At 46.6% G+C, this 17087-nt stretch overlaps 1 protein-coding gene across 1 annotated transcript in view; it reads right to left on the minus strand.

The window, feature by feature from the left end:
• Nucleotides 1-17087, minus strand: part of LOC111144320 (eukaryotic translation initiation factor 4E family member 3) — a 39825-nt gene that overhangs the window by 16676 nt on the left and 6062 nt on the right. Inside the window, exon 2 of the mRNA XM_022498563.1 lies at nucleotides 5972-6044. The gene's annotated coding sequence lies outside the window, so the exon portion shown is untranslated. The remainder of the gene's footprint in view (nucleotides 1-5971; nucleotides 6045-17087) is intronic.

Genomic DNA, 17087 nt, shown 5'->3' on the forward strand with positions numbered 1-17087 from the left:
AAACAGATAATCCTTCATTAGCAGAAAAACTGACAAATTTCCTCCTCAATTTTTCTACTGGAATGTTCTGAAGAAACGAGAAAGAGACCGTACTTGAAAATAGTAGCAAAGAAAAAAATGCCGTGTTGTGATAGAGGAGCAGGTGTACAATAAAATAAAAACACCCAGCAAACACTCTCCCCCACCGGAAAACAACAAAATCCAGAATTTCTTCTGAGGGCCACTGCATCTGAAGCAGGAGAGTACTTTTTGAGTAAGAAGCAAGTATTTCTATTCCATAGGAATGGGTTTCTAGTTCTAGAGCTTGCTTCCCATCAACTGAATCAATGATATTTCGGGGAGGACAGAAAGAACCCAGAGCAAACAAGACAACAAGGGAAGAACTTCAAGGATGTTTTTAACTGAGAGCAGACACTGTAGGCTGAAAGCAAAGTGCTTCTGACCCGCAAGAGCTGGGTACTTGAGAGAGAAATGGGTTTTGTTTTGAATTCCAAGGTGGCCTGACTTCAAGAGAGAACCCAAGTTGGGAGGACTAATCATCACGGAGGTAAAATGCAATCAGGGCACTCTCTCACCCTACAGGAAGTTGCCGAATAAATCACAGAGTCTGAACGGGGGAGCTAAGTGGGATTCGTACTTTTAGAGGCGAGAACCCACAGAAAAGCCTGGGGAAACACATCAGAGCAGTGTTTCTGCAGAAGGAAGCACTGCTTCCTGCATAAGGCCACCAGTGTATACTTCCTTATTAACGTTAATACTTTAAAGGGCACAGGGGCTTCAGAAAATGGAAGTGGAAGCCCAAGAAAGTGGCTGGTCTCAGAAGCTTGTATACCATCATAACAAAGGGTGATCAAGTGCGGAAAGGGAATGAATAAAGGAAAAGGGGTTTGGGGCCCCTGACAGGTAGTCCATTGGAGGAGGTGACAGGACCTACACGGGAGACACTGTTGTGGAGTAAGCTTTGCTATGCAGACTCGAGGGACAAGAAAAGGGGCTACCTTTACAAATGGAAGTTTATGCCACCCTTCAAAGGGAAATTTATGCCTGATGTTAGGCAGACAGGAGAGCAAGTGTTCCTCCTCTGCCCGCTGTTTCTCAATTGCCTTCAGCTTAACAGAATTCTTATGCTATAGTGGCATTTTGGGGAGTGACATATTTTGAGCCCCTTTGGAGACCCAGTTTTACATTTGAAGTAACTAAATTACATTTATTTCATTTCCGCCTTCAGCCCCCACCCGCACAGTGGCCCCCGTGCCTGCAGGCCAGCAGAGAGAGAGGACCATGGGTAACCTGACTGCAGTTCTATTTCTGCACAAATGGGCGGTGAGTATGAATGCTGATCTCATTATATACATCATGAATAAATTCAATGATGAAGAATCCCGTCTTACTCGAAATTAAGTCTGTGTTCCACAGACCTATGAGGTAGACCTGGCTGTAGGTCCTTCTCTCTGTCTCTTCAACATGGTATGTTTGTGTTTCTTACCTCGGTCCCCCCTCCCTTCCCTCAAATGGTTCATTCCAGGTCATTCTATTGCAGGAGGCCACCCATGGTGGGCTGCCCATCTGTGTTCAAAACTTGAATCAATCTTCACCTCCTTCTTCATTGTCAGTACTGACCTATAAACCTCTCTTTCTGAAAGGGACCGCCCTCGCTCCCCAATGATTTGGAAGGCAATCTGTCATCCTGACTTCAATGATCTGACCACATCACACCGTCCCATGAGGGAGGATGTCCTGACGTCACTGGCAGGACACAGGTACAGAAGGGACATTCTCATAGTTTTAACATGTTGTATGCATTTTTGATGAAGACTTTCTGTTTATGATAAGTGATGCCAGATATCCATTTACAGAAAAAAACATGAAGTTTTTGTATTGTGCAAATTTAAGTAAAAAGTCAGCCAATTTATGCAAAATATTGGGTAGAACACAGTACAAGTGGGATGCAGTGTGGCAAAATCTTGAAGGGGACAACACAGATGACCGAGGTGGGACAGAATGCTGTGGAGGAAGGAGTTTTGGGGGTGGAATTGCTGGGTTTTGCAGCAGCAATGCTGAAAGAGAGTGGGGACGAGGGAGCCCTCCCTTGCAAATACTATTTGGCAGGTAGTTAGCTCTTCCTTCTCCCACAGGTAGAATTAGGCTTGCTCAGAAGCTGTGGTTCTCTCCTGTACTGCATCCATTTAGGATATAAAAACACAGGAGAAATGTGGAAAATTTGGAAATGTTTACAAAAGAGTAAACGGAATCAATAAGCATCTGGAAAACGTAACTAGATGAAAAATGGAATTTTCCAAGAACGGCAGGAAAGTAAGGAATAAATTTAACTCCAAGCAAAGAGAATTATTGTTGGCTACAGTGAGAGTGTCCTTAGCAGGGGTTAGTGGGCTGTCTGGAGGCATGGGCCTCCCACCAACCCCAAGTCAGGGCAGAGTGAAAGGAAAGAATTGATCTAGAAAGGGGGGGGGGTTCTAGTTCCTGGGGCATGGCAAGGTTGGCTGATTCCACTGGGTGTTTTAGAGCACTAACCTCTCAGCCTCAGTCTCTGCAGCTAATAAATGGGAATAACAATTCCTCCCCCACCCCCATCAACACCTCTGATTTACTGAAGGGCTTTAAAGTACAGAGAGACGTATTTTATCCTGCTGTATAAAGCAGTCATTAATAACACAGGATGCTCAATTTCACCCAGACAGAGATAGGGGGGAAAATCACAGACAGAATCAGGGATCCAGGTTTGTTTTTAGTGCTGAAAGAGCAAAGGTCCAAGAATTGATATATAATCACAGAATAAGAACACAGGGGAACCGAAGCACATCCTCAAATGACTTAAAAACTGGCACCGAAGCCAGTTGTTAAATACTCAGGACCATTCGCAAATGTTGAGGACATGCAGAGGCTGGAATCCCAGAAGTTATTGATAAGTTAAATGTGTTTTCCCCAGTCAGGGTGGCAGCAGGAACATCATCTGGGGAACAACTGCTTGAAATAAATCACTGAAAAGGAGTGGCGCACAGCTGTCTGAGAGAAAACATGACTGAGGGCAACGCGAAAAGATGCTCCAGGAGAAGCTGGTGAGCCATAGGAGACGGGCCTCTTATTATTATTATTATTGGACCCGACCATGGGCTTTTCACCTCCTTGTGCCATTTCATTCTCAGGGCCCCATGATACAATCAGTAGTGAGACTGTTCCCATCCTGGAGATGAGTAAGCAGATACAGAGAAGTGAAGCAACTTGCACGAGCAAGTGAGTGGCAGATACAGGATAGGAACCCAGGCAGCGTGACGACGCTACACCCTCACCCACATCCTCGCCTATCAACAGATGACACCAAGGGGTAGCAACCGACACCACTTTAGGAAAAGCTGCCAAAGTCTGGGGATGAGGTGCCAAGCACGACTAAGAACCATATGCAATCTCATTTAACCCTAGATCAACCTTAGGGAGTAGGTAGCGCTCTGACCTCAGCCCGACAGATAAGGAAACCAAGGCAGACAGAGGCACATGGGAGATACAAAAGAACCTCCTGACCACTTGGGGCAGTGTTTCATTATCACGGCCCTCCGCCCCACCCCCAAAGAGCCCTTTTTTCTAATCACTCCCTTGGGAAATGTTAATACCACAGCAGAGCTATTCATTTGCTTATGTACTGGATATACAGCTATGCTTTATGTATAAAAACAGTAGGATTTTTCACCCCACCAAGGATCAGTTTTTGCCGCCATTAAGAATGGAGCCAACAGCTTAAAGGATCCTTATGCAAGTAGTTCGTTGTGGTTCAGGAAAAGTGGTTCATTTCTTAACTTCTCATTCAATCCTTCAGTCCTTCAGTATGTCCTATACATGTATGTATTTACTTAAAAGATTTTATTTATTTATTTGAGAGAGAGAGAGAGAGAGAGAGAGAGCTCGTGGTGGGCTCGTGGTGGGAAGGGGCAGAGGGAGAGGGGGAGAGGGAAGCCTCAAGCCAACTCCCTGTTCAGTGGAAAGCCTGACAGGGGGCTCGATCCCAGGACCCTGAGATCATGACCCAAGACAAAATCAAGAGTTGGCTACTTAACCAACTGAGCCATCCAGGTGCCCCAATCCTTCAGTATTTATTGGGGGAAAGGAATAACAGACACAAGAGAATATGCTACTGTGTGATTCCATTTATAGGATGTTCAGTAAAACACAGAAAGATATATGGTGATAGAAATGTGAATAGTGGCTGCTTATGGAAGAGAAGGATAAACAGAAGGAAAGGAGGGACTTACTGACGATGCAAATCTTTTTTATCTTGATCTGGGTTATGGTTACATGCCTGCATACCTTTGTCAAAACTTATCAAACTGCACACTTACGTAACCTACATTTACCGAATATAAATTATCTCCCAATATAGTTTTCAAGAAAGTATTTCCTAGTATGTGCCAACTGGGGTACTCTAAAAATTGGTCCTGAAGACCCTTTCTGACTTGCTGCTAGATGCCAAGACTCAACCAAATGGTCTGTGGTCACACAGGGTCGGGGAAACAAACAGACCCAGTGATCTGACTTTACCAACGTCTGCCCTGGAGTCCCAGGCAGAGCTCTGAGACCCAATGTCATAATGCAGTAGGAAAAGTCTACTGAGCACCTTCCTAAGTCAAAGGGATCTAGGAACTTCCATGTGAAGACAGGTTTCAAAATCAAGCGTTCCGAGGTTCATACAATGACTGCTACGTAAAAGGGAATGAAAGTCCACATCACCACAGGGAAAAACCAAGGGGAAGCCTTTCCTGGAATCGGAGAGCCTTCATTCCTCTGGATAGTGGCCCACGTGCTGCCTTGTGACACTGTTTGTACTTGGCACCACACGATTATTTACAGCAGCCCTGTTCTTTTGCTTTCCACATGCTTATGCCATTTTCCCAACTAGATCAGAAATGGACTATGGTCCGGACTGTGTCTTTACATCTCGCTCAGTGGCCATGCATGGCACCTTACCATCAGATTTTGGGGACCGCAGAAAACTGAGAGTATCAAATTTTCTGAAACAGAGAGTGGGAGAAGTTCTGAAAAAAAGGATCTTTGTGCTAGTTCTAAATGTCCAGCGGCATTAAAAGATTTAGAGGCACAACAGGAACATGTTAAATTGGGCCCTTCTAGAACATTCTAAAGATAAAGTCACTGCAAGTAGACAGCAGCCTTAAATCCTTATTCTGTCTATAACTGTGCATTAACCTCAAAAAGGGGGACATACTTGACAGACTTCAAAAGACACACTTTTAAAGAAAATGGAAATGTGATCAACTAAATAAATCAGGTTTTTCAGAAATCTTCTTCAAAAGGGTTGGTTAGAGAAAGAATGGCCAGGACTAAGAGCTTCCATGTGTTGAGAAGCTACAGTGTATCAGGTATCCTGCTAGGCACAGTACCTTACTCTTCCTGACCACTCCAGAGAGAGGTACTCGTGTTATACCCACTTTACAGAAATTAAAGGTGTTGATGCTTGCTTAATTTAGAATGATGGAAGTTGAACGGGAAGTAGGAAACGGGCTTGAGACCTTCCACTTTCATGTTCAACCCGCACCTGCTCTTCCCGTGTGACCCGTAGCCTTAGGTAAGCCTGCAGGGGGGATGCTACTGCATCTCAGAGAAGGGAAACAGAGCTCAGAGAGGGAGTGGCCGCACCGGCATTTGAATGGGGACGCAGACCCATGAGGGGACACACCACAGTGTGCTCCTCTCGAGGATATACAAAATACTTAGGCAGTTACTATGTTTTAGTCGGTCCCCAGGAGAAGAGCAGTCCACCTGGATATGGGCTCAACCAACCTCTGGGTTACACCTAGTTAAGCACAGAGCCACCAAAACACCTGAGAGCTGACCGGGGGACAGAACCCTGGGTGGGGACTGCCTGCCAAGCGGCCGTTTTCTGGATGGAAGATCAAATGTCCCCCATACACTGTGTTCACTGGGTATGTCCATTTCCGGATCTTACCTGCACTGTCTGTACTGTGTAGATTTTCTTCAGATTCGAGGCACACTCAGCGGCTGTGGCACCAGGAAGGGATCTAAGGAAACAGAAATAAAGAGCAAAGACACAAGCGAAACAAGGAGTCAATGTTCATGAAGTCAGTCTGCAGGTTTTCATACAAATTAGGTCTGAAACCACAGCAGCAGACATTTCTGGGATGTGATTTAGAATTTAAAATGTGAAATTCCTACTCCGTGAAGTCATGTGTCTGTCTCTCCTAAAAGCAAGCACATTTATTCGGTGGAAATGAAAAAAAAAAAAAAAAAAGGAAATGTATGTAAGAAAGATATTGGAAACTTTTAAAAATCACATTTTTAAAAAATACTAAACCTTTAAAAAAAATCACATTTAAAAAAAATACTATAATAACCTTGTAATAACCAAGCCTTTTGCTAGGACTTTGGATATGAAACTGTGCCCAGAGTACAGGTGACTGAAATCATAGGCTCTTGGCCCGGTGACATGTTTGAAAAACTTGTTAGTTCTCTGGTGGTAAATATTCAGGAACTCTTAAGAAACAGAGTAACCTTTTGCCAACTTTAAGAAAACATGATTACTAAAAGTCAACTTTAGTTTCACCTGAAATTTGCATATATTTCCCCAACATGTGCTTTCAGAAAAACTCAGTTATTTTCTCGGGCTGATTCAATTAGTTCTGGGGAATTCTGCGGTCAGAATACATTAATCTTTAGTTTGCCATATGGTCCACTAGATGGCAACATACGACAGGTTTATTCAGCGGAAAACTCAGGCGCTAGGGACAGGCCTAACCCCAGCACCATTCCTAGGGTTAGAAGCAACATAACAAGGTCTCATCAGTCCTTAGAAGCAAAGAGTCTCATTTCTTGCTACCTTTTCCTTTTTCCTATACTGAACTAGCAGTTCTTGCTCAAGACTGTCGGGACCCAGGAACGTCCGGGCAAAGGGGAAAATTCACCTCTCAAATAATGCTTGAAAGCCCTGTGTCCGGTGGCAAGGTGGGAAATGAAGCTTGCTGAGAGGAGAACATGCTGGCTCACAGTCAACCCACTAGGATCTGGAATCTATAAAATGTGATATTTAGCAGCCACTGACCCTCACAGATTCCACAGAACCTCAAGACGCTGCACTTTCTGGAGACTCACAAAACTACTGCACAGCTCAGACGCAGAGAGGGCAGCCAAGACAAGGGTCATGCCCAGGTGTGGGGTAGGCATGACACCGGAGTGACAGGGCTCTAACAGACTAAACTCCCGGAACTATGGACCAACGTTCCCTGGTGTCTAAATGGAATAGAAAAATGTCCTTCTGAATACAGTTCCCTGGCTTCAAGGTCACTAAGGAAGCATAATTGTGGACTAGTCTGAGGGCAAACAAAGGAGCCTGTTAAGTTGGTGATGTGATAAATTAAAGCTACCCTAATGCATGGGCTTCCAATTCTTTTCCAGTTGTCCATAAATACATTAGGCATTAAAAAAAAAAAAAAAAAAGCAAATCCACAATAACCAGCGTGATCGCATTTTCTTGCTAGACCTGAAGCCTAAAACAACTATGCTGAAGAGAGTGGTAAACAGTGAGATATTCGGTCAGCATCTAGCTAGGACAGTGCCTCGGCCCCAGATGAATTCATCAGTCCACAAAGATTGCCTTGACATGATTAAGTATTAACCTATTATTTAATGCAGGTTTTTATACTGGTTTTGGCTTCGATTATAAAAAGATTGGGGAAAAAAACCCCACTAAACAGACCTTGACCTTTTTTTCTGGATAGATTTTAACATGAAAAATCTTTCCCTTTTACAAGAAAATCTACTGGCATTTATTCCAATGCTGATTTTTTTCCCCTCTTTGGGAAGTTTAGCTGACCTGTCCACCAGAAATGCCAGCAAGACATCCCTGCGTCACCCAAAGCACACAGGAGAGCAAAGAGAGAGCTCCTTCACTAACAGGATGAAGGTTTGTTGGGACCCAAAGGAAAGAAATGTACTTTGCCTTTCTTTAATTTTTAAAACAGCATATTTCTAAGTTTTACTATTTTTTAAAGTCACAGTTCCATGTGCAACGTGTAGAACTTGAGTATTTGAATGTTCACCTCAGATAGCATTATGTCAACTTAACACAATGCGAGGATAACGCCATTTAGCCTGGAAAAAGTTTCTGATGAACATGAGCTTTCTATGCCTCTTTTTAAATGCCTCTGTTTCTATATTCTAGTCTTTTAATTCTATTCCAGTGGAGGAGAAAATTGTACAAAATCATTTAGGGCCCCTCAGTTTCAATGTCCAAGTTTTTTGTTGTTGTTGTTGTTATTGTTTTAAGAAACCTAGTTTCCAAAGTCCAAGCAAGGGCTCTAGAATAAGACGAGAAGGCAGCACCGTCTGTGTGAGATGACAGTATGAGGGGCTGGTGTGCAGTGACTCCATTCCCACTGGTGTGCTAAGTGTTCTACCTCCTTTACGGCATTGAACGCTGGCCACCCAGCTTTCTGAGAATCACCTTTCTGGGGCAGCCGAGGAGAGAAGGTTCTCGCTAAAACAGATCACCCTCCATGATGGGTCTATTCTGATTAGCGTGTTGTGATGTGAATGTATGGGCATTTGAAGGAAATACATCAGCTCCTCTGCACCCTGGTTTCCTAAGTTCTTCACAGGGAAGGTTGGATTGTGGGATCTCAAGGGTTTCTTGCAGCTGCTGGACAGTTTTATGGCTCTCCAGGTTTCAAAGTAATGAAACAACGGTGCTGGAACTTCTGATTGTACTCAGTGGCTGGCGCGGCCAGCGCGAGGAACGACATCCTTCCGCGAGCCAAGTCCGATCCTGACAGTCCCTGAAAAATCACGCGGGGCCTCAGGCCCACCCTAGGACGTCTTTAACAAGCAGAACTGGGCCATAGCCACGGAATCAATTTTAACAGGGTAAACAGGCTGAGATTTTAAAATCATCTGTCTTGTAAACAGGTCAGTCCGCTCTGGACTCACTGGTTCAAAGTTGAACCAGAAGCTGTAGTGTCTACGGTTACTGTTTCTTAAAGTAGCAAAACAGGCTGCTCGCGCCAGAGCTGAGGTGCTGGGCAGACCGCCCCACACCCCCTCCTCCCCATTACTCTGAAAGAGAGCTCTACCAACCAGAACATAAATGTTGGCCATGGACTTTGAGGAGAGACACAGTTTTACTCGTCTCACATATACAGTCGATTCTCCTATCTTTTAAAAGTCTTTTTATTCCATTCATGTTACAAACAGAAACCTCCCAACAGAAACCCAACCCAGCCCTCGCTCTGCAGCCAAAGGTGTTTATCTGGGAGTGATCTTGCCCCCCAGGGTGACATACGGTGGTAATATTTGGAGACATTTCCTGTCATCACACCTGAGGGGGATACCAGTGGCATTTAGTGGGTAGAAGGCACAGGATAGCCCCACAACAACGAATTATCTAGTCCAAAAGGTCACCAGAGTCAACGCCAAGAAACCCTGACACAGACACGTAACAAAGAGTCTCTGAGGATTTAGGCTTTATGTAATCCACAAAGATTCAGTGCACACCTCTTTCAGCTGATGGGGCTACATCAGTGGTCACTCTAGACAAAGTCTGTGTCCTCATAGAGTTCTAGAACTAGCCCTGCTGCTTTCTGAATTCCCCAGACTCCCAAAAGAAAAGCAACTCTGACCAGATCCCCTCTTCTTTGCCCAGGAGGGAGGAGGTGGGAGAGAAAGCAGTGAGAGGGGTGTACATATCGATGACGACCCTTCCCAGAAGGACACACAGTCCGAGTGGTGGCGAATCACAGAACCAAGGAATCAGGACCTGTTTGCACATCTCTGAATTCTATGCCGCCTTCTCCCAGCACACAGCTACAGCTGAGGAACCCTCAGTGAGACAATAAATGCTCCCTGGGTGGATCAGATTAAGGAGTTGGAAGTGTCTGCCAGGAGTCTTTCCTCTGATTTAGTGATATCAATGTAATAATGGGCTCCTTTTATAGAGGGTTTGCTTATGCGGTCTCTAATCTTACAGCAACCCCATCAAGTTGCTATCATCATCCCCACTTTACGAATTAGGAAACTGAGGTGCAGAGAGGCCTTTTTAAGTAGAAAAACCTGGGTTCTTTCCCTGGTCTATCTAACTCTGATGCCCATGATCTTCCTCTTAGATAAGGAAGCAAAAACCCAGCAGTCACTGTCATCATGGGAGGGTCACCCACGGCAAATCTTGGGGCAAATCCCTTTCTCATCCCTTTTTAGGTTATCTACTCCCTCCTTGGACCCATTCTGGCCTGTCATTCTTCCACCACCATCCACCAGGCCACACTGTTGGAAGGGGGCGGACGCAGAGATGCGGAGATGCAGGGCTGACTTGGAGGCTACCAGAACCCCTGGCATTAATGACATCCCAAAACGTCATATAAGGAACACAATTTAGTAAGAACACACATATAGGTCATCATCTTCTGGGGCTAGGTATGAGAAGAAGGTACTTTTAGCAAACAAAAGCCACAAATGAGCTACAGCAGGAAGGCAGGAAAGCAGAAGGGTTAAGAGGATGGCCCTTGGAATCCATGGATTTGCGTTCAAGCCCCAGTTCTGCCAACTCCCAGCTATGTGGCAAGCCTGACCCTCTCTGGCCCCCACTCCCCCTTTCTGAGAACATGGTCTCTATGGCACTCATTGCTTTGCTACTTAGATGACATGAGTGAATGCTCTACAAAGCACTTACCCAATATCTGGCATCTAATAAGCAATTGTTGCTAACATCACCATCATCATCATCCCATCAGAGGCAGAAAAACAGGAAGAGATAAGAGCAATAAGAATTAAGAGACACTGAACACATTTTCTAATCTGTGGGGCAGCCAGTAAGAATCCCAAGAAATCTGTGAGAATTACACACAGAGCTGAGAAACTCCTAGATTCCTTCCTCAGAAAAGAAAGCCCATCAGGTGCCAATATCTCAGGGCTCAAGGCCAGGGCTACTCTGACGGCTATTTCCACTTGGACTTGGCTAATCCAGAAGTTGTGATGGTTACGGCAGAAGTGGGAGGGGATCCTTCCAGGTCTGCCAAGTAGATGATGGGTGCACAGATAAGAGGGGACGTCTTAATGTTGCATATGACCCCCACCCCCCACCCAGCTTTACATTATGTCTGTGCATCTTCAAATGCATAACAAAATAACAGGAAATGCATCCCAAGGCTCTTTATGTAAAATTGGTTAAAATTTCATTTGGGGAGTTAGGAGAAAGCAGATAGTCTCATTAAGTTTGGACCAACTGTTCTACTTAAATGGTTTCTAAGCACCTAAGCACCATTTATATGCAAAAATTAATGTGTTACTTACAAATCATCTTTATCTATTCATTAAAGCAGGTCCCTGAGATTCTCACAACACAGAACACTTTCAGCTCAATTTAAGTCTACAGTGCGTCAAAGCATTTTATCCTCTCTCTTATTCTGGAAATATGTACTGAGACTCCAATAATTGGAAAAAAAAAAAAAAGAAAAGAAAGAAACAACCCTGTGTATCCTGTGTTCCGTGCATGCACGATCTCACTTCGACCTCATTCAAACACCATGAGGTAAATACTGGTTGGCATTTCCATTTTGCAGATAAGCAAATGAAGGCTGAGGGTGGTGACCTGCCAAAGACACAGAGTTAGCTAGGGGTAGACCTGGGACTTGAACCACAGGTGGTGGGCAGCCTTGCTCTCAGTCACCAGCCTAGATGGATCACTTATTCCATGACCCCTCCTCTGCTTGGTGCCATGAATTCAGCTCTGCACCAAGCAGTCTCAACTCCCCTGAAGCTTGCAATTCTCGCTGTATCTCCCTGCAATACGAATGGGCCTTCTCCCCTCAACCCCGCGGGCCCCCTTAAAGATATGTCTGCTACAGGGTGCCTGGGTGGCTCAGTAGGTTAAGCCTCTGCCTTCGGCTCGGGTCATGGTCCCGGGGTCCTGGGATCGAGTCCCGCATCTGGCTCTCTGCTCAGCAGGGAGCCTGCTCCCCTCTCTCTCTGCCTGCCTCTCTGCCTACTTGTGATCTTTCTCTGTCAAATAAATAAATAAAATCTTTTTAAAAATTTTTAAAAAATTAAAAAAAAAAAGATATGTCTGCTACAGGTGAGCAAGGCTCATGATTAATTCATGGAGACAGAAGCCCTGGTAAATATCCAAGGAAATGATCGTCACCGTTGCCCGGCTAGCTCTTGGCAGGCTGCGGCACCACTTATCAGTGACCTGGACACCTGGAAATGCTTCTAACACAGAGAAGAAGCTGGAAAGGTTTCTTCCCAAATCCTACCTGCATCCTTGCCAAAGTGTGCTCGGTCAACAGGTAGTATCACCTGGTGTGAGAGCTACAGCATCTCCAGGCCCATGAGACATCTGCTGAATCCTATGGGATTTGTGCATATACTAAAGTTTGGGATGTGCTGGCTTGGGGCATCTAAATCAAGTCACCAGAAGAAATGCTAACAACCTGGCAAGTAAAAGCTAATGAACTATAGATAGCATCATCAAAAACACATAAAAATCACTTTTCTCACAGATGTATTTCTTATCATCACCCAAAGAGACGATCAAGATGAGGCCATCATTAAATGTGAAGGACAATCCTACCCAGGCTCTTAAATACGGGAAGGGTCTCTTCTTTGCAAATCGTGAAGCAGGGAGTCCTTGGCTTAACTGTTTCCCATGCAGTAGGAGCTTGGTTTTCTCATCTGTGAAATTCGGTGGTGGGCCCAGATTACCCATCAAGTCCCACGCAGCTTCCTTATTTCAGAATGTGGAACGTGGGAGAACTGTGTTGCGTGCACTGTTCATAGTCACAGGGAAGTGGTGTTCGGCAGGGTGAGGGACACCACTGCTTGGGGTCACGCAGTCCTTAGCTCAAATCCCGTTTCTGCTCTGTGTTAGCTGTGTGACCTTGGTCAAGCGGCTGCTCCCAGCCTCCTCAATTTTCTCACATGTAAAACACGGCTGGTATGTCCTACTTCAGTATTGTGAGGACTCGTGGGGAATTGTGTACAACACCCAGGGTCATACCTAGCAGGGACAGCGCATGCCCTGTGCATATGCGCGTGTGCGCGTGCGCACACACACACACACACACACACACACACACACACGGGATGTTGGTGGAAGAAATGAGTATGGACAATGTTCCACCTCACGTGAGCGACACCTGCGTCTGAGCCAAGAGAGCGGCCTTCATCTGAGAGGGAAACTTTAAAGCCAGAGGGATGTGTCTCCTGAAAGCCCGTCTTGGTGAATGTGCTCACATCGGACTCAGCTGTCAGAGGGACAATCTGTAGAGGCTCAGTTCTGTGATGGAGAGCATCCTCGGAGATCACGCGCTCCATTATAGCTGACTGCATTTTAATCACTTTTAGATAGATCTGTGGCTTGTGGCCATCACCGCTTCCTGTTTGAGAGTCACACGCAAAAAAAATGGTCCCGGACCCATTATTAACATTTAATAAGGGATCTACTGAAACACACTTCATAATCTAAATGCTTTATTTTTGCATGTTTAGCTTATTTTCACTTTTCCAGGCTTCCTTCTATTTTCATTCCCAGCCTATAAGCTCCTTGACACGAGCCACTGGGACTCTTTTCCTTTTGCCAGATAATTAATCCCTCGGTACACAGAGGTTGGGTGCAAGAGAGGTGACAGCAAACTGAGGCCAGGTTCTGGACTGTCACCATGCCAGACAACTAAGGTCCTGCCAGCTGTCTTAGGCTTGGAAATAAGGAAATGGCATCTGTAATATTAAAGGAAGGAAAATAGATTTTTTGAGCAGCTAGTACCAGGGGAGGACTGGTAACTTTTCTGAGGGTGTTTAAGGCCTCCAGGCCCAACGGCAGGAAGCAAGCACTGCCGCACAGGAGGAGAGGCTGTGGGCCCCCGAGGCAGAGCCTTTCCCTGCCTGACCTACGTGAACACCATTCCCCCTTCCAGAAAGTAAAATCCTGGGCTGTAAGAAAGTTTGTGGGTTCAGAAAGGCAAAAATGGGGGAAACAGATGCAGATGCCAGCCTGTGTTTCCCTGTCAACTACATACTTCTACACGGCCTTCTACCCTCACCTGGTCCCAACAGGCCGCACTGTGAATGAGGATGGTTTTGGAATCCTCTCTGTCAAGCCTGGCCCGGCACCCCATATCAGATTTACTTTTATGGAGCGCCCCACGGTGATGCGCATGAAAGTATCACACCGTGAAAGGGGTCTCCCTCTGGAACGTGGTACCTCCCAGAACACTCCACTGATGCCGTGGAAACACGTGGTATGAGAGACATCCCTCCTGGGAGGCCTGGGACCACGCTGTTGTCGAGTTTGCATTCTTGGCAGTGAGAGCAGCGATGGACAAGTTAACAGGCTCCACTGACCTGATCGATAAAGAGAGCAGTCGTTCTCCAGGGGTGATGCGTAAGACGCTTGCTCCAAACGTGCAGTCCACCCCCGAGGTCTGAGAGAGCGGGTCCTGGGCAAGGCTGGGACCTGGCATTTGAAGAAACCCAGCCAGGTGTTCAGATATGAGTGGTGAGGGATGACACCGTGAGGAACACTGGTTGGGCAGAGGCGAACCCTGAGGGGGTGGGTTGGTGGGGGACATATGTGACTGGCTTACCTTTGTGACTAAAGACACAAGAACACAAATACTCTCTAAGCACCTTCTGTGTGTACTATGAAGTCCACTCTGGGGAGTCAGGCATGAGGCAGTCCGAGTCTCATGGTCAAGAGGGAGGGACAGGGGACCCACAAATGATCCTTAATACAAATATGGCCTGTAAAAACTTGCGGCAGGAGTGCAGACGAGGTGGGCTCGATCCTGCCTGGGCCAAAGGCTGTTTAAGGGCAACTACAGAGTTAGTATCTTTGCAAGGCCTTGAAGGATGCCCAACAGCTTTCCAGGTAGACAAAGGGGAGACGGGCACCCCACGCACAAGGGACATCAGGAGACAAAGCTCAGCAGCTGGCAAGTCCGTGGCTTATGCAGGAAAAGGGCCACAAGTCCACTGTCAGCAGAGACTGGACACACTGAGTGGTATTTTGGAGTTGGGGACATATAGAGGATGAGGCTTAGAAAAAAAAAAGTGAGTTTCAAGTTAAAAATAGCGATATAGAAGTTTGTAGCATGATCTGAAGGCTGTGGGTTTTAGGTTTTGTTTTTGTTTCTAAGCCGGGGAGCGCTCTTTTCAAATTAGAGTGGCCCATTTCTAAAACAAACACCACAACAAAACCGATCAGAGCCTCAGAGCCGCTCTGGTAAAAGTAGGGGTGGAGATCCAGAACCCTACCTGCCGGGAGCACACAAGCCCACAAGAGAGGCATGCTTGCTTAGGTGGCCAGAGACAGAGTCACAATCCACAGCTGTGGCAGAGGAGAAAGGCGGGGAGTTTTGGAATGACAGGACCAGGAGGAGGTTAGAAGGCAGAAAGCTAAGCCCTGGCAGCTGGTGGGGGAAGAAGAGGTAGGGTAGGGAGTGTGTTGGGGGAGGGCAGGGATGCTGGGAGGAGGGAAGAGCTTAGGAGCAGGCAGGACCAGTCTACCTGGGGCCAGAGAGCGAGGGTGCCTAGGGAGCAGGCACAGGGAGAGGAGGGGATGGCTTGGGCTTGGAGCAGGTTTTCCAACAGGGGATCAAACCTCTGAAGCACAGAGCCAGACGGAGTAATGGACTCAAGGGAGAAGAGGATTTGGTCAAAGGAAATTCCAACTCTGAAAAACGTGTTGGATGGTATCACTGCTAGCCAGCACGTGGTAGACAGGTTGTCCAGAGCTCAGGAGAGCGGTCAGGCTAAGGAGGCAGGTTTACAAATGATACTCGGAGTAAGATGAACCACCACAGGAGAAGGGGAAGTCACTAGGAATAGAATTCCCAGCCCCCAACTCTTCAGTGTGGGGTGACTTTGTGCCACGGCCTGGTCCAGGAGGTGAGGGCAGAATGACGCAGAAAGAACCTTGTGAAGTGGACGTTCCAGTGAGACAAGACAGACGGACGCAGAATCCTATGGAGAAAATAAGCGGGGTCAGGGGCACGGGGAGTGTGTGTCAGGATGTGTGTGCCATTTCTGTCTCAGTGGTTAGGGCAGGCCTTGTGAGAAGATGACATCTGGGCAGAGACCAGAAGGGGAAGAAAGCACAGTCCTAGCAGATGACTGAAGGAAGAGCATTCCCGGCAGGAGGGACTGTTGGTGGTCAAGGCCCATGCTTGGGATGACAGAGAAAGAGCTAGAAGGGCAGAAGGGAGAGGGAAGGGGGGGACAGGCGTGGGGGGGGGAAGCAAGGCACATGGGGCGGGGACAGGAAATGCTGCAGAGTCTCACAGGCAGTTGTAAGTACTTTGGCTTTTGCTCTGAGTGAAAAGGAGAGCAGAGAAGTGACAGGCCTTAACTTGGGTATTACTTCAGCTGCTGTGATGGGAAGGGACCTTAGGTGGCAAGGGGAGAAGCAGGGAGAGCACACTCCCGCAGTGGTCCAGGTGGGAGAGGCCGTGCGGCTCAGGTCCAGGATGCAGGCGGTGAGACTGCACTGGATTCTGGACACACTTGCATGGTAGAATCAACAGCCTCTGTGCAGGGTGGGTGCCAGAGCGGGAGAAGGAATGGGGAAGGAGAGGAAGGGGAGTGTCACAGAGGTCACCACGATCTGGAGGCTGAGCAACCAGAAGGAAGGAGTGACTGTGAACTGCTATGATCTGAGATGGGACAGATGGAAGAAGGCAAATTTGGGAGAGAAGCTGAAGAGGTGGTTTGACATGTGTTGAGTTTGGATGTGTATTAGACATCCATATGGACACAGAGAGGAGGAGACGCATGCACAAGTATAAAAATTGTGGGAAATCACCAGCGCACCAAGGGAACCGAACGCCTTGTAACTGAATGCTGTCGCTGGTGTGGCTGGAGACCAGAGGCCTGAGGACTGAGTGCTGCGGATAAAACTGAGGAAAGGGGGTCACCACTCAGAGACATCCAGAAAAGGGGAGGAAAACTCTTCATTCTATATCCCCAATCAAAATCATACCCCAAATGCTTGCATTCTAAGCCATACGGTCCAAATACACACACACACACACACACACACACACACACACACACACACACACACA

This window comes from Enhydra lutris, unplaced genomic scaffold, assembly GCF_002288905.1.
Source record: "Enhydra lutris kenyoni isolate GAN:26980312 unplaced genomic scaffold, ASM228890v2 scaffoldscaffold10, whole genome shotgun sequence".
NCBI lineage: Eukaryota > Metazoa > Chordata > Mammalia > Carnivora > Mustelidae > Enhydra > Enhydra lutris.